The sequence below is a fragment of the Tachysurus fulvidraco genome, chromosome 3, assembly GCF_022655615.1.
Source record: "Tachysurus fulvidraco isolate hzauxx_2018 chromosome 3, HZAU_PFXX_2.0, whole genome shotgun sequence".
Classification (NCBI taxonomy): Eukaryota; Metazoa; Chordata; class Actinopteri; order Siluriformes; family Bagridae; genus Tachysurus; species Tachysurus fulvidraco.
This window is the reverse complement of record NC_062520.1, coordinates 19,798,832-19,823,995: the sequence shown is the minus strand read 5'-3', so window position 1 is coordinate 19,823,995 and position 25,164 is coordinate 19,798,832. Positions and strand designations below refer to the sequence as shown.

At 36.9% G+C, this 25,164-nt stretch overlaps 1 protein-coding gene across 14 annotated transcripts in view; it reads right to left on the bottom strand.

The window, feature by feature from the left end:
- mef2d (myocyte enhancer factor 2d) overlaps positions 1-23,923 on the bottom strand; it is a 58,907-nt gene extending 34,984 nt beyond the window's left edge. For 4 of the 14 annotated variants that reach the window (XM_047811711.1, XM_047811716.1, XM_047811719.1 and 1 more), the window contains exon 1: positions 23,678-23,923. The gene's annotated coding sequence lies outside the window, so the exon portion shown is untranslated. Of the gene's footprint in view, positions 1-5,026; positions 5,178-8,530; positions 8,592-15,275; positions 15,333-23,677 lie in introns of those variants that run through there. The other 10 variants (XM_027148852.2, XM_047811720.1, XM_047811715.1 and 7 more) reach the window with 6 other exon arrangements.
- Between the last annotated feature and the right edge of the window lie 1,241 nt (positions 23,924-25,164).

Sequence of the window (25,164 nt, the reverse complement as noted above, 5' to 3'; positions counted from 1 at the left end):
TATATTTGAGAGAGATAATTGCAAGCTATTTAGCTATACAGCTCAAAGACAATTAAACTGGTGCAGGTTTATGAGCCAGTGCTTCCTCGTTTTGATGGCAGATAGTCGTGTACCACTGATCTCTGCTCCTCGTAGTACGCATAGGAAGCTCCAGCAACACTCATCACAGTAATAAAAAAACGTAATTCAGCCCTAATCATAAGGTACAAAATATAATAGTGTTCATTTTGTAATACTATTGACTTTGTACTAACCACTCCAGTCAAAACAGCAGTGAATAGCAGTGATACTAAAACATACCACATACTGATTATATTTACTTAACTGAAACAATCTTCAATCTACTGAAGGAATAATTAGACAATCACTGAAATAATTACAGCTCTATATCTTTCACATACTTCTGCCTGAGAGGAACCTTATCAAATGCAGTGCTGCTGCAATCCATCTAATGCTGACGTGCTCTGAAGCACCTAAGTTCCACTTGGATAAGCACAGAAGGCGCACATCCATGTGTGGGCATACGACATTCTGTGCAACTGTGTGAGTGCGAGAACATGTAATCTCCTCTGCAGGGTGTGAGAGAGAGAGTCCAGTTTTGTCATCCCTGCCTGGAACTGTAGGCAGAGTAGCCTGGGGCTTAGAGATAAGAGCCAGTGCCTGGACTGGGACTGGATTCGGGCCAGAGCGACACACAGAAATCCATCACCTTTGCAGCTTAGCACAGGATCCCCGTGTACTGAACAGCACAGTTGTCAGATGTTTAATTCAGCTGCTTGCAAAAGAGCTGCTTCTCAAACAACACCCAAACCACAGCTTGTTCAATGACAGTCATCGACGGCCATATGGTGCCATTGCTGGTAAAAAAAAAAAAAAAAAAAGAGGCAAAACTGTCGCAAAAGCAGTGTAGCACTAAGAGCAAGCACAGGTTTCAGTGTTAGTGTACTGTGGAGATATATGCCTGCATTGTGACTCTGGATAAACCTGGGGGAATATAAGATTTGTATTTTAGTTTGTTAGAGTAATTAGCAAAATACGTACCAAAACCTTCTGTTAAATTGAAGTGCTGAAAGTCATCTGAAAGGTCTCCTCTGTACTGATTGTGTTACTAGCAGCAGTGATACCGGCCCACACTCTGTCCATACTCGCATTTAAAGACACTTAAACAAACACATCAACAAAATACACCGGGTGACAGGTGGACAGTAATAGATGCAGCGCTCAATGCTACATGCATGAGGCTGCATCTAAATTGCTGACTCACCGGTCTTGTAAAGTTCGAAAACTTCTTCAAGCTTCTTTAAACTGTCAAGCGTTTTGTTTTGTTTTTTTAAATCTCTACAGCATGGATGTTTTACATGCATTAAATAAATGAAACCTCTGTATTGATACATGCGTACTGGACATGTGAGATCTGCTGATTCTTACCACTCACAAAATAAGCACCACTCTTTGCTCGTTCTCACTGCTACTGTTTATCTATAATAATGCCAAACAAATTCAGCACCTGGGTAAAAGTATTATTTTCATGAAACAATACAGCATGAAGGTACTTATAAATATTACAGCCAATTTCAGTGGTTTTGTTGTGGTTTACCTCATTTTTAACCTGAGCGATTATTGCATTCAATACCTTACAGTTAGCAGTGTTTTGACACAGTATTGCCTTGTTTTGGGTCGGGGATTGAAGTGATCTCAGGTTGCTTTTGGCAAACACACTACTAACAAAATGTGACCATATGTGGTCAATAAACTGACTTAAATATACTTAGCGTGAATGGATGTCTTTCTTTGTCTGCATACTTCTTATCGGATCACCTGAGACGGATGTTACATCTGAACAGGGCCTTAACCTGTATGTCTTGTGTTTTAACTGATAAAGGTCAAATCACTGTACACAAACATGGCACTTCTTTCACACAGCCTTTAAACATATAAGCTTCATTTGAGAATAGACAACCTGAATCAAGTTGATAATAACAGAGAAGGAGCTGTTTATCTGAGATTACCGCTTTACAGAACCTTCATTCTAGCCTAACTGATGGCACTTATGATGCCCTATGGGACTCTGCAGTGATTTACTCCAACCTTGGGTTGTACTGCCAGCACCAACTGCAGGATATTTTCAGCCTGTTGCCTCATGTTCCCTGACTGGCAGGCACTTGCTTACACCAACCTGGTCACTCAGCTGCTGACCATAGTCTACTGCCATTTTGCCATTTTTTCAGCGTAAGCTTATGTCCTTTTCACTGTTTGATGGTTCTATAGTGTGGTGGTGGGTAACACTGAGGACTTATAACACTGAGCGATTATATTTTTTCTGCCAACATATAAAGTGAGAGCTAGCAACAAATCATATGAGGAACTTGATCTGTAAAGGAAGGGGGGCTACAATGCAAGGGCAGCATTTCTCCTGGCAGGACAGAGAGAGAGAGGCAGGATGGGAAGGGGGATGTGCTCTGATTCTCAGCTGCTACTGTCTAACCTTTCAACAGAGTAGACGAGCAAACTGTAACGTTCAGGCACTAGTACGTGGGCGTCAAATCCACATCAAAAAAGCAATAGCTTAAAACCTCAGTTTCACTTAGTTTAATACTTGTGTGGCAAAAACATATCGATATTGCTATAATACACAATATACATCAGGCTGAAAAATGTTTTTAATTTTATATCGAAACAAAATTAATTTTTTTAATATATTTATTTAAAGTGTTTTAAATCTGTAAAATATTTTTTTAATTTTTTTTTCCAAGAGTAAGAACAACATATTAGCCTGAAAATAAATGCTTTCAGTCAAGCTGTAATTATTTTTAAATAAATCACAAAAATCATAGAAAGAAAGAAAGAACGAACAATATCATGATATCTCAGCAAATTATATTGTGATTATAAAAAAATCTGTTCTTAACCAAAATTGTTTCTGCCTGTCATGTATTTTGACACTTCTAATTTATAAAAACATAAATATAGTTCACCAAAATGTCTTGAAAGGATTTCGTTTCATGCCAGTTTAACAAATACAGCTGTAGGCCATAAGGATAGGTGGGTGTGAAGACAGACCCGGTTCACGTGGTCAAATGAATTGTTTACTACAAATTTTATTAAATGCATACTAAATAAATATCAGCCGCTTTTAAATAATCTGTGGTGGCATCTTGCAGTGAAGAATTTATAGAATTTTCTATATTAATAGCAGTAATTATTATATTATTAATACCAGTTAATTCTTGTGTAAGAAAGGACTATTGATCAGTGCGTACAAGGCAAACCACACACACGCACACACACACAGCTGAGGGAGTGTGAAGAGTCTGCAGGTGACACTGACCTGTTTGTCTCAGTAGCAGTGTGATGAATGTGGTCTGACCTGTCAGTTGACAACGCAAAGCTAGAACTAATAAAGAAAGCGCTCTATCTGCTCACAACGATCACATGCTGCAAGAACCCGCAACCACCAAACACTAACGCAAGGGCAGCAAATACAAAACAAACAACATTATTATTCCTTGCTCATTTCTCCAGTCCTATGATGACGGAGATGAAGGGTGTGGCACAAACACGTCCTGAAAAGGGGAATACCTTCACCTTTCAAGTCACACAGTCAATGACATCAGCGTGAGCAATGTAAATACGTATGAAAAGCTGGTTATATGCAGGTCACACGCCCAGAGAAACCCAGGAATTACAGTAGATGTACGACATTTTAGATTTGTATCCTGGTAAAGTTTTATTCATAATCAAACAGCCATAGAAGATTTTTTTTCCCTCCGGAAAGCAGTACATTAAAAAACAGTTTGGAACTAACTACTGACTATAGTGTAGAGTAATGTATTGATCTAATGTTAACGTTTCAATAACACAAAAAACAAACAAAAAAAAAACAAATGCCAAAGAAATCAATTGTATTCTTTTTTCTTATAGTTTGAGAATTTAAAATGTAAAGTGCAACACTGAAGATAAGATGCTGAAAAAAAAATACTGGAGTTAATACTGAAGCCGGTAATATTCCAATTCTTGAATAGAAAGCCCAACTGAATTAGCATTAAGTGCTGAATTCTAATACTTTTTAGATAAAAGGAGAGATAATCACTAACAGTAACATCGGTCTCTTTATTTAGAAGCAATAGAGGGAGAATTTTACCCAACACACCCCATATTCTCTTGTGTTGTGTGTGTGAGCGCATGAGTTTTTATAATCAACATCATCTAACCTCTAAGAGTCTAATAACAAATACAGACTTCCTCTTCTTAGCTCGCTTAGAGTAAATACATGCAAGTCTGTAGTGAAGTGAATGACACTTCCACCAAAGAATGTACAAAGTTCCACTATACACCATGTGCAGTTTAGCATCTAACATAGCTTACAGCCTGTTCCACCTGGGATGTCAATCAAAACGTCTCCTTTTTCTGTTATCCACTGATTTGCAGGCTGACAGCTGGAAGACAATAGGCTACGCCGAGTAAGGCGGCTGGTCTGAACTACTCAACACCTATGCTTTCCATAACCTCCGACAGGATTCTGAACATTTATTATCATTCCTGATTTAAAGTTTTGTTTAACAGTTTTATTACCATGACGTTGAAGAAAAATCCCTAGTGATTACGAAATCCAGAATTCATTAGGTAGCATAGGTGTAGCAGGCTACACACCAGGAGAAAGCGGTATGACCATTAAATCGTTACTAAAATCACTAAAAACTAAAAAAATCACTGACATTCACTGAGGTTCAAAGTCAAATTTCAAATCAATCCAATCAATCAAACTAAAATACAATGACGACTGCTGAGAGAATTTTCCGTTAATTTTCTATAGAAAAAAACAACAGCCTAATAAAAAAAAGACTTGTAAGAAGAATGTGATACCCGGAAGGAAATTAGCTTTTATACTGATGAAGGCAAACCACATGAAAACTGACACTTTAGCAAACCACAAGCCTTAAGGCCTAACCTTCAAGCAACACTGTTCAATTCTACAAGTCACGTACACTGAAAAAGTTTGTTCGTTCGTTGTTTCTGATGCACAAACCTTATTCGATGGTTAAAGCTCCACGTGTTCGCTCATGACCAATATCCTTATAAGAATAGAATATGGTGTGTCCTGTGTGTCTGACAGAAGTGACTTGTCTAGCAGTGACCCTGTAATGGTGGGACCTCGATCAGCTCTCCTCTTACTCAGCCCACCCTCCCCTTACCCTCTGTCCTTATATGCCTTTAGCAACTGCCTCCAATACATCAGCGTCCACGCCGGTAACACAGAGGGAGGCAGGGTGTCACTGTGGGGTTTGTAGTAAAGCTGTTAGTCAGATCCTCATTTCCCTGGGCTATAGGTTTGCATATATATATGTTTGTGTGTGTGTGTGTGTATGTGGGGGTGTGTGTGGCCCACTAGATGCAGATTCCTGCTCACCTTTTGTTCCCCCACCCCCTTATATTATTAGGGCCTTTAACACTGCATCGTCTTGTGTTAAATGAACCGTATCTCAAAGAGAGACTAAACTATAGCTGTTGCTTTACAAATTAACTTCTAAAATTGTGGTTTATTTTATATATATTCTGATAACAGCAGTTTTATTTCATCTTTTTGCCAACAATTAAACTTTGTTTATTTATTAACAAATATCATCATACGTTTAACAGTGTATAGTTCATTTATACTTCATTCATTTAATATTGTTATACATGCAAAGTGACTAGTTTGTTCCTGTCATCACTTGAATTAAAACCGATATAAACACCTATTCTCTCTCTTTTTCACTCGTTAAGACAAAAATAAAGCAGTTTACGTTACTGAGGAAAATGTAGAAAACTTTGTCCTGACTTTCAAATGGCAGAAAACTTACATTTAAAACTCATTGCTAAAATATTAAACAAACAGCTAACCATCGAAAATCTTTTCCCTGTATGTAAGCCTTAGATCATGTTGATTTGTTTTGCATGCTGATACAGGACTCTTTTTTAAATGAGCTGTTACTATAGGAAAGAGGATATTATAGAGCACATTAATCTAAACCTGTCTATTGAAATGCAGCTTAGTCTCCTGCCACAGCTGTGCTGTTACAATTAAATCAACAACTTCTGAGTAAACAGATTTAAGATTTCAATAGCATTGTGGTGTAAACAGTTATAAAGCGAGGAGCCATCAAAACTCTCTCTGCACTGTATATATGTATATAGTTTAGTCATTTATGTTAAACGGTTGTGAACCATGAAAAAGAACTTTCACATCCGAGGCGTAGTGAAGCTATGTGGATGTTCGGTGCACAAACACTTCCCAAACAGAGACACATAAGCTTTGACCTTCTCCGACCTTGCAGTCTCTACAGGCTTTGGGGGTATGGGAATTCAGAGGCCACGAGTTTTGTTTAATAGTTGGGTCATGGCATTTTTAACAGAGCACAGTTTCTCGTAGGTACAAAATGTGATAAAAAAGTGAACAGTAAACAATCTGTGGAATAACTCTAAAATAAATCAGAATTTATGTAGCTCAATTATATAAAAAAGGGCCAGAGTGTCTCTCACTATATATCGAGATGGCAATTTACCAGGGATGGGAACAAATATACAAGAGGTCTAAACCACAACAGCTGTGAGACAAAAGTCACAATAACTAGTATAACAAATATCACTGATAATGAGTCTGTTACCATTTCCTCCCCATCTCTCTCTCTCTCTCTCTCTCTCTCTCTCTCTCTCTCTCTCTCTCTCTCTCTAGATAAGTGAAGTGCTCAGTGTTTTGCACATAGCTCTGGCGCCGAGCCTAATAAGGGGATCTGTGTGTGATTGCCTTTGCTTCTCTTCCGGGCAACATGTTGGTTGTACGCAGGCCGGTATGGCACAGCACGCCTGTAGAGAAGCAAGGCTTACCGAGGATGAGCGCTGAGCTCTCGTGCTTTTGTGGCTATGAAAATATAATATCACGGGTGGGAAAAAAAAAGACAAGCCCTAAAAGGATAAGGATAATTCCTGCCTTTAGGGTTAACATTTATATTTCAGTTACAGCGCTACATTAGTGCCGTCTGCTCTGGGAAATATGAATATATCAAAGAATCAATCATGAAAATGAGCTATTTCACTTTCACACATAACAGCCCTCAGAATAATCAACATTATGCTCATTCTAAAAAGAAAATATCATTCAGATAAGCAGCATGACAGGCTGTCTCCTCATTTGCCATTTTTGGCCAGATTTGACTGCAGTGTCATGCTGGAAATAAGTGGCCTATGAAAGATAACTTAAATATAAAATAAAATAAATAAATAAATAAATAAATAAATAGATAGATAGATAGATAGATAAATAAGAAATAAAGAACTTCAGTGAAACCTGGGGTGTCTTTAAGGTTGGTCTTACTGGTAAACGTGTTTAGAAAGCATGAATAATTATGTAAAACTCTTCAATGCTAATTAGCAGTCCTAATCTTGGGGTTTTGTTTGGTTTCGTTCATCGTCTTTCCAACATTGGCATTATGAAAACTGGCAACCTGAGCAAACACCGGCAGCTGTGACAGGAGATTCATACATGTAGAGATGAACAATCGCAATTCTCCCCACTTGCATCACTGAGTGGCGTAGGAGGCTGGCAGTCTCGGGCAGAGGAATGTCAATCAATCGTGTTCATTAGAATATGAGGAAGTTTAATTTTAAATAAACACTTTTTTTACACCATACTTCCTGAGGCTTTAAATCGTTAAGTATTTTTAACAGCATGATTTTTTATAATAGTTTGGATCAACAGTCATATTTATGTTTGTAGACTGTTTTCTCAAAGCAGCATTAGTTAGGCTGCTCTCAAGATATTCTAAGCAGTGGACTGACAGGTCTTTCAGTTCTCTATTTTCTCTGTAAGGGGGATGGAAATTTCCAGCTTGTATGCAAAACAATATGTGTTGGTTAAAAAAAAAAACACACACACACACACACACACACACACACACACACACACACACACACACACACACACACACTGAACTGTAGAAATAGTCTTTGATTATACATTAAATCAATTCATTAATGTATTAAAGGCATTTCTAGGTGAAATATTTTGACCTCAACATGCAGATTGAACTAAAAGGTTTGTAAAACTTAGCTGACCTTCAGGCCGCCAGCTGTTACGATGTGCATTAGCAACTGCTTTTTAGTGTTAAATAAACATGTTTTATGGTTTTTCAGTTGTTGAGAAGTGGCCCACACACAAGCAAAGAAGTCTCCTTCACTGTTACCTTCCTACTTTTCCATTCTGCTCCTTCATACACACAGGCACACACACACCCCTGTTCTCAGAAACAGCTGACGTTTTAACAGGCCCCCAGCAGCTGACAGTCTACAGGTGGGTGAGAGCCGAGACTCTTTAATTCTTTTTATTCCAAAAAAGGACAGAAGCCAGCAGGACACCCCCTAAAACCCCAAGCTTACACATTACACTCCTCAGCAATTCCCCTATAATGTCATAGCTACACGGTCACACATGTACAGACACACACCCACACACACACCCACACACACACACACACACACACACACACACACACACCTGTTCATGTCTCATAAATGGCCCGGGAAAAACGTTTATCTTCCTGACGTTCTCATGTCTCCTGTAAATAATTAAGAAAAAACAAATGAATTTCCACTATAAGAAAAAAGTTTCCTCTGTACACATTTTCAGTCCGGATATGTGCTCTGAGGAGTTTCTCAACCAGTACAATCACTACACACAAGAACTATGAACTGAATAGAAAACCAACTGGTGATTGTACAAATCAAAGTATGTCCCATGCCCTGTACTGAAATCAGACTGCTTGGCTCAAAACGTGTCTGTGTTCATGTTCAGATTGCTTTAGGTCCACACAGACACCCACATACACACACACACACACAGACACACACACACTACCCACGAACAAAAACAAGTGCTCTGGTGTGTCACTCTGGAAAGAAAAAAGGGGATTTTTCTTCCCTCCCTCTCTGATCCTGGCAAATGTCCCAGCTCTCTATATTGCCTGCATGACGAGCAATGAGAAGAGGTCAGCCACAAGCCTCGCTACATTGTGCTAGAGACAGTTTGCACAGATGGCCATTTACTGCAGTCGTACGGCTAAAAAATAGAAAAGAGACGAAGAAAAAAAGTGAGAGAAAGAGAAAGCAAAATTAACGGTACTCTATGTGTGTGATACCCCATATTGAGAATGTAGGGAGCAGGTGGAGAGATACAGGAAATAAAGAGAGAGAAAAAAAATGAGATCAAAGGAGCAGAGTGAGAATGATAGAGTGAGAGAACGAGGGGGAGGAGGGTGTTGTGTTTCAGCTCTTGGCCAGAGCACTTGCTGTTTCAGCTGTGCATGAGAGATGGCCAGCCCCTGCTCTCACGCCACTGTAACCCCGTCAGTTGAGCTCACCTTCATCAGAAGTGGCAATGTCTTGCTCTGGCAGTCCCCAAAGCCCCAAGCAACAGCGGCACTGTCTGTCTGATCATCTCCATGTCTCAAACTCTCATGCATTAGATGTAGGATATTTCAATGTGAGATTCAGGGTGTACACTTTGTGAGAACCGAACCACAACATTTTACACCAAAAGCCAACAGGTTAGTCTGGTAAAACAGGCATTCCAACGTTCTCCGTTCCTACTCTTATGACCTGGGCCGATTATTGGTTAAGCATGAAACTAGGATTAGAGAAGAAGATTCCAATACTAAAAGTTATATAAAAAAAAACTTTCATGCTTTATGTCAACATTTAAAACTAAAGGAGTGGAGGAGATTTTACTCTCATATGAATCTCAGCTTTAAGTATTTTTACTATATCTACCAGATTGGATACATTTCCATTCCAAAAAGTAGTTATATAATAATACTATAACCAATGCCTTTCTGATTTCAATGCGATCTATCATTTTAGTCATTTTTACAGATTGTACATTACCATACCCTGTACTAAACATTTAATAGACATTTTGGTATGGGAGATTCTGGTTTGCCCTACAATAAAACAGGTTTTGCACTTTTTCTTCTTGCCACAAAAAAAAAAACAAAACAAAACAAAAAAACCCTCCTTCTATTGTCACAATTTAAAACCAACCTGAAACCAAGTACTGGCTTTGCTTAAAATGCAGAACAATGAAATATATAGTCGAAGGTATGTAGAAGGACTGGTCAGAGAAACAAATCATTATAGTTTCTAGCACAAGGACATTTTATGAGTGAGTGTGTGACCTACTACTGATGAGCACAAGTACAACGAGCAGATACTAAACACCTTTTAGATCCCATGTACATCATCAGTATACTCAAACCTTAGATTCTTATAGAGATAATTACTAGAGAACATTACTTATTAGACATAAGCCCTTAAGGGTTCTTAGCTTTCTAAAGAAGATTTACTTGGAACGCTCCCCGATAACATTTGTCGATAATGTTTAAGTTGTTAAAAATACAACACTTTACTTACAGTGAAAATTAGATGTTATTTACTAAATATACCATGCACATATGTGTACTGTCAGATTAATACAAACATTTATTGCCTGATAAACAAAGTGATATCCATGCCTAAATTTAGGTGGTTTTCACATTAGGCACGTTGGCGAGGGTCCAAGTGTGATCTGAGCGTGATTGTTCCTGGTGGCTCCCCCGCAGCGTTGGCCTGGTTTCAAACTCTCTTGATTCTATCTAATTCTGGTGTGCTTGTGTTATGTCATCAAAAATGTGAACGGCGAACACAACACTTTTTTTTGTTTGGTGCTAGTTTGGTGCTATTATGTGCTGTAGGGCACCTCACCACTTTTGTGTCCCACATCATTTACCTATTCATGGTACATACTTGCTATAAAACATGCACTAAATTACATATTGTATCAGGTTTTTATATTGTGATGTGCTTCCCAGGCGGCAAGACCACTTTCACATTACCAATTTTTCATGCAAACTGTGCTTCTGTTTCTCTGTTAGCTCTAACTGCTAGTGTGAAAGCCCCCTTAGTGGCCTTGCTAATTTTCACAAGTCTAAAATTTAACAAGTGCCAGAGGATGCGCTGATGTGTTACATTAAATTCATAAAAAAATCATTGAATTCATTGAATTTGAACAACTGAGTCATTCTGATTTGTTCGTTTTTAATTGCGGTGGAAAAATGATCATTGATCGCATGTACCTACATTTTTTCTTATTTAAATCCATTTAAATCTATTTTAATTTACATTAATGTGATGCAAACCTGAGTGATATATTTTTCATTTCTTACAATCGTTCATTTAAATTTGACATGTTTTCTAAATCAGCTATTTAAATTCACCACTAAGCCCAAAATAACGCAGTTGTTTTACTGTGTAGGTCCGTCATAATCGTGTATGCTTTATATCAGATATACGTTTCCACTAACCTACTATTTACTTCTACAATGTAAGTATTTAATATATACTGCAGAAGTACATAGTATAAACGTGTGTTTGAATTTGAATTGAAGTTCAAATTATTTTTTAAATGAAAATGAAAAGCAAAGAAATTGTGAAGTTACATATCTTCAATCTGTCTGTCAAAAATGAACCCCCAAAAAGTTTCATGTTTACTGTGAACACTGACAACAGTCATGCCTTGTGCCTCAAAACACTGAGCATATTAAAGTTCACCCTATCAACAATGAGAAATAGAACGGAAATGTTACAGACTCTTGCCAACTTGCATAGGGGTTGGTTGTGGCGCAGTGGGGAGGACGCGATGATGCAACTGCAACCTTGTTTAATAAAAATATAAAACAGACTACCTACTGCCACGGATGTGTAATCTATTCTAGTTTTTCAGCTAGCATTTAAAAACAGTGAACTGAGATCTATTAAGAAAAATGCTACACACATTCTTAACCTCACACTTTTATGATTCAGCAACTACAATGAAACCTGGAAAAGAGTGAGATAAAATAACGAGTTTGAGGGATGCATGGATTAACTGACGAGAGCTAGAAGCTTAATGAGTTCAGTAGATCTTCCTGAGACATGCAAACACAAACCTAAGCCAATCTTCCTCTAGCCAGTACTCGGGTTGTGTCATCACTGTAGCTTTTTACTTTTATTTAAATAATCATATCAAAACATCTATTCTGTCATTAATTATACTGACGACGGCGCTCTGAGGGATGATGGCTATCACAACCAGAAACTGAGGCGTTTTAAATTAATGTGAAGTTTGCTTCTGCCTAATATGAGCTAAACTACAGGGACAGTGAAAAAAAAGCAAAATAAATAAATAAATAGATTAATCTATAATAATATTCAAGAAATATAGATATGCCATCATCAGATATTCAATTAACACAAATGTCTGAGAATTTCTCTTGGCCCATGGATACATATTAATTATAACACTATAGTAAAGCATATTAAACATTAAAAAGACTGCAATGGACCACTTTTTAAGCACTTTTTTTGTTGCATGCACATTTGCAACTAAATGAAATTTAATTCAATGTTGGAGCAAAACAAATGAATACATAAAACATTAATTAAAGGTTCATGTACATTCATACAGTCTCAACTAACCTATAATCACATGAGCTGATGTGAGCTGATTTTCTATACACTGATTTCATCTGAGCTGCTCTGGCTTCTGATTTTTCCATAAAAATAGCATAAAACTCTACAAAAGGAAAATCAGAAACAAACATATTGGCTATAGACCTGCTGTGGTAACATGATAAAAACCACTGTAAATAATGACAATTTCACACACAAACACAACAGTGCATTGCGAAAGTACCCACTAAACTTTTTCACATTTTTAAATGTTACAACCACGAAAATTTTTTTATTTTATTAGGATTTTAATTGATAGACCATTATGTAATGTTACATAATTGTGAAGTGGAAGGAAAATGATAAATGGTGTCCAATTTTTTTTTTTTACAAATAAATATCTGAAAAGTGTAGCGTGCATTTGTATTCAGCCCCATTGAGTCAATACTTTGTAGAACCACCTTTCGCTGCAATTACAGCTGCAAGTCTTTTGGGGTACATCTCTACCAGCTTTGCACATCTAGAGAGTGAAATTTTTGCCCATTCTTCTTTGCATAATAGCTCAAGCTCAGTCAGATTGGATGGCGAGGGTCTGTGAACAGCGATTTAAGTCTCACAACAGATTCTCAATTGGATTTAGGTCTGGACTTTGACTGGGCCATTCTAACACATGAATATGCTTTGATCTAAACCACTCCATTGTAGCTCTGGCTGTATGTTAAGGGTCATTGTCTTTCTGGAAGGTGAACCTCCGCCCCAGTTTAAAGTCTTTTGCAGACTCTAACAGGTTTTCATCTAAGATTGCCCTGTATTTGGCTCCATCCATCTTCCCATCAACTCTGACCAGCTTTGATGTCCCTGCTGAAGAAAAGCATCCCCACAACATGCTGCCACCACCATGTTTCACGGTGGGGATGGTGTGTTCAGGGTGATGTGCAGTGTTAGGTTTCAGCCACACATAACGTTTTGAATAAAGTTCAATTTTGGTCTCATCTGACCAAAGCACCTTCTTCCACATGCTTACTGTGTCCCCCACACGGCTTGTCGCAAACTGCAAACGGGAATTCTTATGTCTTTCTTTCAACAATGGCTTTCTTCTTGCAACTCTTCCATAAAGACCAGATTTGTGGAGTGCATGACTGATAGTTGTCCTGTGGACAGATTCTCCCACCTGAGCTGTGGATCTCTGCAGCTCCTCCTGCTTCTCTGATTAATGCTCTCCTTGCACGGCCTGTCAGTTTAGGTGGACGGCCATGTCTTGGTAGGCTTGCAGTTGTGCCATATTCTTTCAATTTCCGGATGATGGATTGTACAGTGCTCCGTGAGATGTTCAAGGATTGGGATATTAATTTATAACCTAACCTGCTTTAAACTTCTCCACAACTTTATCCCTGACCTGTCTGGTGTGTTCTTTGGTCTTCATGATGCTGTTTGTTCACTAACGTTCTCTAACACGTCTGAGGGCTTCACAGAACAACTGTATTTATACTGAGATTAAATTACACACAGGTGCACTCTATTTACTAATTAGGTGACTTCTGAAGGCAGTTGGTTTCACTGGATTTTAGTTAGGGGTATCAGAGTAAAGGGGGCTGAATACAAATGCACACCACACTTTTCAGATATTTATTTGTAAAAAAATTTTGGACACCATTTAAAATTTTAATTCCGCTTCACAATTATTTGCCACTTTCCTTCGGTCCATTTCGTAAAATCCCAATAAAATACATTTTTCTTTGTGGTTGTAACATGTCAAAATGTGGAAAAGTTCAGTGGGTATGAATACTTTTGCAAAGCCCTGTAATTTGATATAGTACTGCATGATCAACAAGCTACCGGTTTACTTTCTTAACCTTTCAGCTTCTTCAGGTTATCTTTCTTCAAAAAAGAACCAAGATTCAAAAACCTATTTAAAAAAGGTTCTATAAACATCAGAAACATAATGTGTAAAGAATGTTTTAATGCTCAAAACCACTTTATCCAGAAAGGCTATTGAGAGAAGTATTGTACATAATTAAAGTACACTTACATTTAATTACTACATTTAAAAGAACACATGCCAGTCTAAAGGTATTAAAAAAACTTTAACCATATGTTTGCACTCGATTATGTTATTATCATGCTCGCTAATGAAGTTCTCAATCACGCAAATGCTATCTTGCTGCAAGGGAATTTAATGATGAAGTTGGCGTTTCAGCAGGTTCCCACAATATATAACGTTCATCAAATAATCTATTCATAGAGAACTACACATTACTCATATAGAGCTTTATTAAGTTCATAGTACTAGAACATATGATAAAGCTTTAGGGATGAAATGCTTCTTAAGTCAGAGAGCTGAGTGAGTGATAGGAGAGAAGAGACTGACACTCAAACATGCATCAAATCCTGAGTACAGTATTCACACTGATGCCAAGTTCTGTTTGTCATCATCACTTGGTTTACGTATGATTTGCACTTTGTACCCATCTAGTATAAATATTTATGATAGAGCTAGACAATTATCAGACAAGTCAGTGAAGTCTTTATGAGTAAATAATGAAAAAAAGACTAATAAATTGTTATATTCATAAATACATCAATCTATTGCACTAAAAAAATCCATGTTATCTAAACACACCATGAAAACATCAGAAATATACTTATATATACATATATATATATATATATATATATATTTCACATGATAAAAATATACTTGATGTTGTTACATTTACAATGCTATACCAGCTTAAAAACTTTCATGGGTAAGAAACAAGAAATAGAAACAGTAAAGCTACCTAGTGACGTCGTAGCTTTGACGTCGGGCTACGTTCCTGTTCAGTGACTCATGGAAACTAGGTCAAAACAAAACATCAAATAAAAAGTGCATTACATAAGATTACACTTGAAATATTGGACACCTTGCATCTTTAATAGTTAGGTGGGTTGAACATCATAATGATTTTCCCACCCATGTTCACAAAGCCCCACCCCCAGGATATTAGGTAGCTTATATAAACATTTATATCAAGTATAAAAAAATTAATAACAGGAGGCACATCCAAAAACAAGCATCCTAAAAGGTTTTCATACCAACTTAAATAAACTTTTGATAAGGCCATGGCTTAATGCAATGTTTGTCATCATGTTCCACATAAATTCACTCTCCACTTTATTAGGAACATTAGTACATTCAGGCAGTTATTTAATTAGCCAGTCACATGGAAGCAGCACAGTGCAAAAAAAATCTGATCAAGAGCTTTATGTCATATTCCTATCAAACAATAAAATGAAGAAAATCTGATCTCTGGTACCAGATAGGCTGGTTTTTACAGAAATTGCTGATTTCCTGAGATGATCTTTGAGAAACGACAGTCTCTAGAGTTTTTGTACAGAATGGTTTGAAAAACAAAAAGTGAATGTTAATTTTTTGATTGAAGAAGGCAAAAAAAAAAGTATAAAGTACTAAAGGATGAAGTATACTTTCATTATTTAACCAGGTGAGTCAGTTGAGAACCAGTTCTCATTTACAATGATGACCTGACCAAGAGGCAACATAAAAACTAATACAATACACAAACACAGCTATAAACAATGACATGTAAAAACAAACAAAAAACAAAATTCTCAATTGATTCTCAACTGTGGTGAGCAGGAAAGCATCTTGAGGTGGATGGGCTACAACAGCAAAAGACCACATCAGGTTCTAAAGCCAAGACCAGAACTGAAAATGAGTGTATATATTTGCTCAAATAAGGAATTTTAAACACGATCTATTTCTTCAGAACTGCTCATTAAATGATCAATTGTTGTAAAAACACCACTGAATTAGGAGGTCAAGACAAAGCTGAATCATGACCCATCAGACCAATGCAGTATTAAAGTAGGTGATATCTGCTGACTGTATCCTCACACTAAGCAATAGGCTGTGGTAAATTTTCCATATACATGCAAACATGGTAACTGATACTGTAGCTCATCCAATCAGAAACGTTTGATTTGTGATTTTCTCAATTCTCTGCATATTAGATATCATTCAATGGCCTGAATGATTACTCTGACCAATCCTCCAGCACGTGTGGTCTGACAATAACCCTGCATTAGACTTACCTCAGAAGTTTTTACCTTAGACTTCTGTGTTTGAGGTATAACGTGGAAAGAAACAATAGACCTCTGTGTTAGCAACAAGCCAGAACTGCTAAACATACTGTTATAAGTTATGTGTATTTATAACAACAACCTCTTTTCTTGTTATATTTTGTTTGTTGTATATTTTGTAAAAAATGTTATAGACTTAACAACTGAGGAAAGGGGTTGATAAGAATTGAATTCCTTCATAAATGAATTCTGTCTCATTTCTTCTTTTCCCCCCATCTAGACAAAAATCAGAAATTTGGAATTATTTCCCCTTTTACTTACAAAATTACCTCACAAAGTTGCAAAAATGCCATTGTTTCATCTTATCCTATTACATCCAGCCTCTGAGTAAATCTGTAAAGAGACATTACAAAGAAAAATAAAGCTGACATAGCAGAGACTGTTGGAACCTGTAGTAAGTGTATACAGATAGTATAGTCTAGAGTGTTCGCTAATCCACCAAAGTAGCCAAGCTGAAGGGTCATAATGCGTTTAAGTAAGCTCCAGAAACTGCAAACAGCTACTGCCATTTCTCCAAGGAACACCAAACACAAAACAAAAACAAAACTAAACAAATGCAAGGCAGTCCACACACACACACAAGAGTAGTGATCATCACACTCTCTAAAGAGACTCATGTTTCATCGATTTACCTCATGAATGATAATTTATAAACCAGAATGCCTTTTTCTACCTCTGATCATTTGACATAAAAGTTGGGGAAAAAAAGGAGTGTTTCATGTTAATCTTTTTTAAGCAAATAAACTAGTCAGCTAACTTATGTGTGGTGCATATGTTCTAAGAAATGATGCTTTGTTTAACCCTTATACTTCACACAGCCTTGTTAATCTAACATCACCCTTTAATGTGGAAGAAACTCATAGCTGAAAACGGTACTTGCTAATGAGCAGGAATTTAAGGAGGTGTGTTCTTTGGCTTTTATCCTGGTAAAGGTTGGAAATTACAAGTTGGGACTCAAACACTACACTTAAGCTATGGATGATCTGTTGCCTGCTAGTGTGACTGTGCTCGAAAAACCTCATTCCAATGAAATGTAAAAAAAACTGAGATTAATACAGAAACTGTTTTAATTCTCTTGCTGAGGAATAGCAGCTATAAACCAGCAGCAGTTCAGCAGTACTGGAAATGAGACTGTGCTCACATAACAAGACCAAGTTATGTGAGCACAGTCTTCTCTTGAGCAGATGGCAATAAGTCAGTAAATCTCAAGTCTAATATCAAAAACCCTGTAGAACGTGAAGCAGTATACAATGCTCTTGGTGTTGATAAAAAAGACATCACCTTGTAATGTTGAATTAGAACATACAAAAAATTGCCAATCATGACACGTGGAAAGGAGTCATGAGAATTATACTGGGTATAGATAGAAATGAACTGTGGGAACATGGCTAACACAAGCGATTATGTACACTAGGCCTGGTTTTCTCTCAAATTTAATTAATATGTGGCAGTGAAATGTTTACCAAAGTGCACGCTGTTCACCAACTTTCAAAGAAATCATACAAAATATAGGAATAATATAGAATAGTAATGTAGGTGATGTGGTAGCTTCGTGGCTAAGGTGTTGGACTATTGATCAAAAGGTTGTGAGTTTGAATCCTAGGTCCACCAAGCTGCCACTGTCCCCCTTAACCCTCAATTGCTCAGTTGTATAAACTGAGATTACATTTAAGTCACCCTTGATAAGGGGGTCTGACAAATTCTGGAAATATAAATATAATCGTGCTATTCATACATTTAACTTCAACAGTGTATAGTGACGTCAGTGTGAAAATCTGCTCTGAACCCCCTGACACAGCACTAACAGAAAAGACATCCAGAGAAGCCTGGGTGTTTATGGAAGATTCAAGTACATTGTGTTTTAATGGGACAAATGATTAATGCTCATTGGACGACAGGCTTTTAACATGTCATTTGGAGTCCTGGCTGGAAGCTGTCCATCTCTGGGAATGAATGGAGTGTGGGTGCATGGGTTTGCATAAAAATATATAATAAAATACATCTCAGTGTTTACTGGACAGTGCACTTTCTCCCTACAGAACAGGACCCATGGCTTCTGCTTAATGAATGGTAGAACTCTCAAAGGGGACAAACCTGGCAACCAACTGTCAATCACTGAAACATAACCATGTCAAATTTAATATATCAGCCTCAAATGGAATTGCTCAGCTTTGGAAAAAGGAAAAAAAAAACCAACAATTTTTATTCCATGCACTCATTTCTGAAATCTGTTTCTGAACATCCCACTTCAGCTAGCAGTTTAGATGCTTTTTGGCCAAAACTGGCTGAAATTGTTAATGATGATCAGATTTTACAAACTCTTTTGATGCTCATAGTTATGAGGAGAGACTGAAAATTAAACAAGTGGACAAACCATGATTCTAATTCAAATGTCGGGATATAATAAAATCCTTTAAGCTCTTGGTACAGTAAAATTGATTGGCTGTGTTTATTTTTAGTGTTAGATTATGTAGTGCATCTGCCTTACAAGTCCCTAGGAACAAGCGGTTACTATAGAGACAATAACTAACCAGTGGGGTTATGAATATAGCTTTTCTGTTAAACCTACAAATCAGGGAACTTACTTGACATAATTAAAATTAGTCATTAGTTATTAATAATAGTCAATGTTATAATATTATAAAGATACATTCATCTTCCGTTTTATTAGGAACATCTGTACATCAATCATGTGGCAGCAGTGCAGTGTATAAATGCATACAGATAACTAGTCTTTGGTTATATTCACAGAGAACATCACAACAAGGGTAAATGTGATTGTTGTGACTTTGATCGTGGCATGGTTGGTCGTAACAGAAGGGCTGATTTAAGTTTTAAAGAAATTTCTAATATCCTGGGATTTTAAGGCACACCAGTCTGTAATATTTATAAAGAATGGTGTCAAAAACAAAAACCATCCATTGAGCTGCAGTTTTGCAGGCAGAAACACCTTGTTAATGAAAGAGGTCAGGGAGAATTCAAACAGGTCCGTGCTGGTAGAAAGGCTATGGTACACTCAAAGAATCAGAGACTACAGTCGCATAAAACTGATGAAACACAATAAGCATGTACACGTGTTTCTATTCTGAAAGTGTCTGCTCTGTGTATAATAATAAAATTCTCAGTTCTTTCTTTGTGGTGCCATTGTGCTTTATTCAAAGGCAGTTTATTCTATTCAGGTTCTTTCAAAGGATGAGCATTTTAGGAAAAATAACTGTACAAAAATGTTTAGTGAATTCAGCTGGGTATTAAAAATAACAACAATCTTTGAAGCTTATGAAATAAAAAGGAGCAAAACTCATGAACACACGTAAACACACACGTATACTGCAGACAAATTTACTACTCGTTTATTATACCTTTTTAGGTATGATTCTAACTATTAAAACAATGCCAGGTACATCTTTGTTGGAAATCCACCTGGCATGGGTACTGAACAGTTACTGGAATAAACATAATGCCATATGGCAAAGTACTGCAGTGATGCTGCCTTTCTGCTTTAGATTTCAAAGTAAATTCAATAATATTGGTTGCATCATATGAAGCTGTTTATATATTCTATCTATTTTAATCAAACTTGTAAAAAGCACATGTTGGCAGAAATGAGCAAACAAATGCCTAAATGAATTTGTAAAAGTGATCAGGAAGTCTCGTGTCCGTATGTCAATCAGCTGTAAATGTGTTTACTTTGTACATGATGTGGCCACAGCACAGCCAACAATTCTGTACTGAAATGTAACATATAAAAGAGCAAAAGTGGAAGCAATCCAGCAACCAGATCTAGAATGCAACATGCCTGTATAAACCCCAGTCGGCATAAGAAATGATGTGATTAAAGCACTGCTGAGTACTAATGCCAGCTGTCTGACCATTTTTGTCAGCAGTAAACCACTGATGTTTTGGTAGATCAAGAAATCTGGCATGATGCCACAAGATTCACACAGTTTTTAGAAACTGAAACTCAAGAAGAGTTCCAACACTTCTTCCAATGATTATTAGACTGTTGCCTCATATAAACAATTTATGTTCAATAAATATTTCACGGTTTCTGTGAAAATGAATAGACATTACTGTAACTTCGAGTATTTATTTGTGAATCCCTATATAATAAAAAGAGAGATTTTTTTTTATTTCTTTCTTACAACCTGAAACATATGAGGATCATGATAATTTTAATGCACTAATTTTTAATGGAATTTTTAATAACAAGAAGTGTATAAAGTGGCTGAAAAATCCCATTTGGAAAACTGACTTCTGGTCTGGAATGCTTCTTTGTTTTTGGATGAGTCTCTTGCCAGTCATTCATAGACACATTTACAATCCACTGTTGATCTTGGTGGTACAGCTTCATGATAATATTTGGAAGAAAAAAAATCATTCAAATGTCACTTAACTGTTAGAGACCTAATCTTGAAAAAAATACTGATCTCAGCGAATGTACCTTTAATGTGTCTAGAGAAAAGGTGCTGCTTTTAATTCAAAAGGATCCTTCTATCATGTGAAATATTTTTTTGTTGAAAAACTGGTCAATTGGTTTTAGAAATCCTTCACAAAAACAGCACACATTTTGTCATAAGAAAGATGAATCTGTAAGCCTTCTAATGACACAAAAACTATTTATGCCTATTTGCAGTAAGTATTAAGAGTTGGGTGGATTTTTAGGTTACAAAAGGCATAAAATATTCTCTAGCACCTTATTTCAGGGTGCTAAAACGAGCTGAATGTGCCGTTACATGATTAGATGACAGTGAAAAAAAAAAACTAAAGCTGGTTTTAGACTGTGTGATTACAGGAGTCTTTAAATATTATTATTTGTCTATTGTACGAGAAGATCCCAATAAAATATTGGCTGATTTCTAGAACAGACATGTTCTCCCAGTCAGATTACACAAGGAAGATCTTCTAACAATAAAATTGTGAATAATGAAATGTACTTCCTTCTGCTTACGTTTAAAATCAGTATGATCCAGGACTGAGCAGAAAACATTCAACAATGTAGGTGTGAGAAAACAAGGATAGATTTTCTGTCCGTTAGTGCATTTCATTTATGTTTCAGCAAAACATGAACAACCTTTCTAGGTCAAGGGATTCATTTCTACATATAAAATAAAATAAACATAATACATATAAAGAAAATAAATAAATGAATATACATTTTAAGGGATTCATTCCTGCATTTAAAATAATAGTAGTAAAAAAAATTTTTTTTTAATAAGTGCTGGCTACAAAGCTGTCAGTGTGAATGCTGTTCTATTTCACTGCTGAAAAGTGTTAATAAAGTGTTTGCAGCTTTTTTGGTAAAAGTAATAAATTGATGAATGATAAATTTCGGTGTTCTGTGGATGTTATTCTAACAGAACATACAGCCTGTACGTACAGAATGTAATCGCCACAGGCTGTAATGTTGTATAATGTGATGTTGGCAAGCTGGTAAACATCTGATCACACACAGAAAACCCTCGCAAACCTCCAATATGCTTAATAGCCAGTGAAAAAACTACAGTAAAGTGGTTAACGCATATCACTCCCTTATTTGGCACTGCACTCTCTTAGATCAGTGGGTCCAAGGAAAACCTAAAATTCTCTTTTTTGAATGTTACTGATTTTTTTCACTTGAAACTTATAATAATAATAATAATAATAATAATAATAACAACAAAAACGTATTACAATAACTGCTACAAAATTGTAAACTGAAGTATTTCACGATTTCAGTGTGTTATCTTTCTGATGCCTTGATCACTCCAACAATATCACACTTTCATGTACGGAACAGATGCTGTAATACCGTGCTGTAATTGTTGGACTTTTGGAAAAAGAGAACACTGTGTGACATTATGCAGCACTGCAGAAGAACAAGCTGAATACGAGTCTGATCTACAGCTCAGTCTTAAGCAGCTCAGGTGGGTGCCAGTGACTGATGGAGTGTGTCCCCTCCATGTGGCATCCTGCTGCGAATCACGACATGCACAACCTGCATAGCAGTGTGTTTTGGTTTCAGTGGCCAGAGCTGGAAAATTGGGGCCATTTAATCCAAACAATGTCTCTTTACAAACCACAACACAAAACATGTGGGTTACGGTTATGTCAATATTAGCACCTCGAATGAGTCAGGTAGAGGGGGAGGACTACAATACATACAATTACTCATATATTTAAAGCTTATTAGAAACATAACGTATTGGTTAAGAGCTGGATCCTGGTTGATCTTTTAAGTGCTCGAAAAGGACAAAAAAACATGCACAGATGTTGCGTAATACGATGAGTGCAGTATGTTGTGGTCTCGGTACTGCGTGGGCAACAACATAACACTTTCGGTGTGGATTTTTTTTTTTGTTAAAACGGTTTTTCCAAAACAAGCTAAACACATCAGATATTTCTTCGTTTAGAAATTCAATCTTTCGAGCAACCATTCGGTTTCAACAGCAGGGTTTCCGCTCGTATCTGTAGCTACTGAAATTATAGACTAAAGTCTGTGTTAAGGTGAGAAATAAGTTCATTAATGCAGAGCTACGAAGGGAAATCAGCAGTTAGCACTGACAGCTCTGTGGAAAGCAGACCGAATCTGTCATTGGACTGTCGCCACTGTTGCGCACAAGAAAAGAAAAGACAACACAGCTTAGCTTCATCTGTCCAATACGGAGTGTATAATCAATTTATCTGCGATCATTCACTCGCAAAAACCTGTGTTTTCCGTTCGGCTGTTGCTTGTGACTCTGTTCACTTAAGTACAACCGTTTACAATATAAAAAAAGCAAGATGATGCAGAAAAGCTCGAGCGAACTGCGTTAGCCACAGCTAGTCCTCCATTTTGGACGGATTCTCATTCCTACAGTACAGAAATTATCTGCAGTAAGAGCACAGGAATTCTCTGCTAACGTGTGCTCACGTTATGTACAAAATGAACTATCCAGGGAAAAACAAATATTATTTTCAAAATGTAAACAAAGCCAGAGAAGGAAGCGAGCTAACATGACGTTAGCTATACAACTAGCTAGCTAGCTAGCTAGCTATAACTGACAGGCTAGCTGGAGTCACTTACCCAGTGTAGCTACTGTATCCACATCTGTATGTTAATGACAAGGTTTCCTACGAGCTGGATAGTCTCGTATCATGTACAACGAGCATCAAAATGGTCATTGGTAAAGAGTAAACATGAAAGTCAGCATCAATTCCTAAAGTCTTTCCTCTTTGGGTTCCCAAGTAATTGTTTAGCTAGCTTGCTCAGCCAAATGATACAGTGTACAAGGTGTCCTATCTACCATGACTGGCATTGGTTTATGATAGACGTGTTGGTGACCAATAGGAGGCGGGCTTTAACAGACCTTGGCCAATCAGATCGCGCGAAACGAGGCTCTTACTTGCAAACGCAAAATCGGTAGGCGAGGGTTAAGGTGAAATAGGAAGGACTTCAGAAATCAAGCTCGCGCATTAGCTGACTGTATTCATCCGCCTCTACACTGTGTACAATGAAGACAAAACCACACAATTACAGCAGTTTAATGTTTTTTATTTACAGACCACTGTGATACCTTAAAATATGTGAAATATCATTTCTGTTTTTTTTAAACATCGGAACACTCGCAAAATAAAATTTTAAATAACTTATTGAACCTTATCGATTATTATCAATACTATTGTTATTGTTATTAATATATGAATGTGTGCGTGAGTGTGTGTGTGTGTGTGTGCGAGAGAGAGAGAGAGAGAGAGAGAGAGAGAGAGAGAGAGAGAGAGAGAGAGAGAGAGAGAGAGAGTGTGTGTGTGTGTGTGTGTATACACAAAATATGTTATTAGTACACAAATGACGGGAAACTGACGTATGTGTCTGTGGTAAAATACAGTGCTTACAGAGTAAAGGGTAGTGATGCGGTCGAAAATAATCACAATATCAGAAGCGTCTACATTCAGGCAAGTGAAGAACAGACAGTTATTTATGTGTTTACAACCAGACGGGCAACTTTTAAAAAAGCTATTGTTGTTTAACGACTGGAGAAGAAAAAGGTTAGAGGTTATAGAGCAGATTAAAGCACAAGTTTTGCGATTTAATTTGCGCCATATTTTATCTACGTCACAGCCTGAGATAAGACGTCACTAAAGTGGCTTTAAAGTCGTAGTAACATGATTGTTTTTTATCAATGCCAGGTTGCTGTTCTTTCTTTCTTTCTTTCTTTCTTTCTTTCTTTCTTTCTTTCTTTCTTTCTTTCTTTCTTTCTTTCTTTCTTTCTTTCTTTCTTTCTTTAATATAACTTGTGCTGTTGCTGTGGTATTTTTATGCTTTTATTGAACCTTAACTCCAAACCCTTGGAAATGTCTGTATTTTAAAATAACATATATATGATAAATAGTTTATTTCTAACAAATCTTGTTTCCACGGACTAAACTTCCACAACCTGTAATATTTTAACTATTTTCCCCCTCCTTTCTTTATTTCTCATTGAAATAGCTTCTCTGTTAAACCCCGTTTTCCTTCCATTCCTTCGTGCTCTCATAAGAAACCTCAATGATTTTCACTAAAGTTAGAATTAG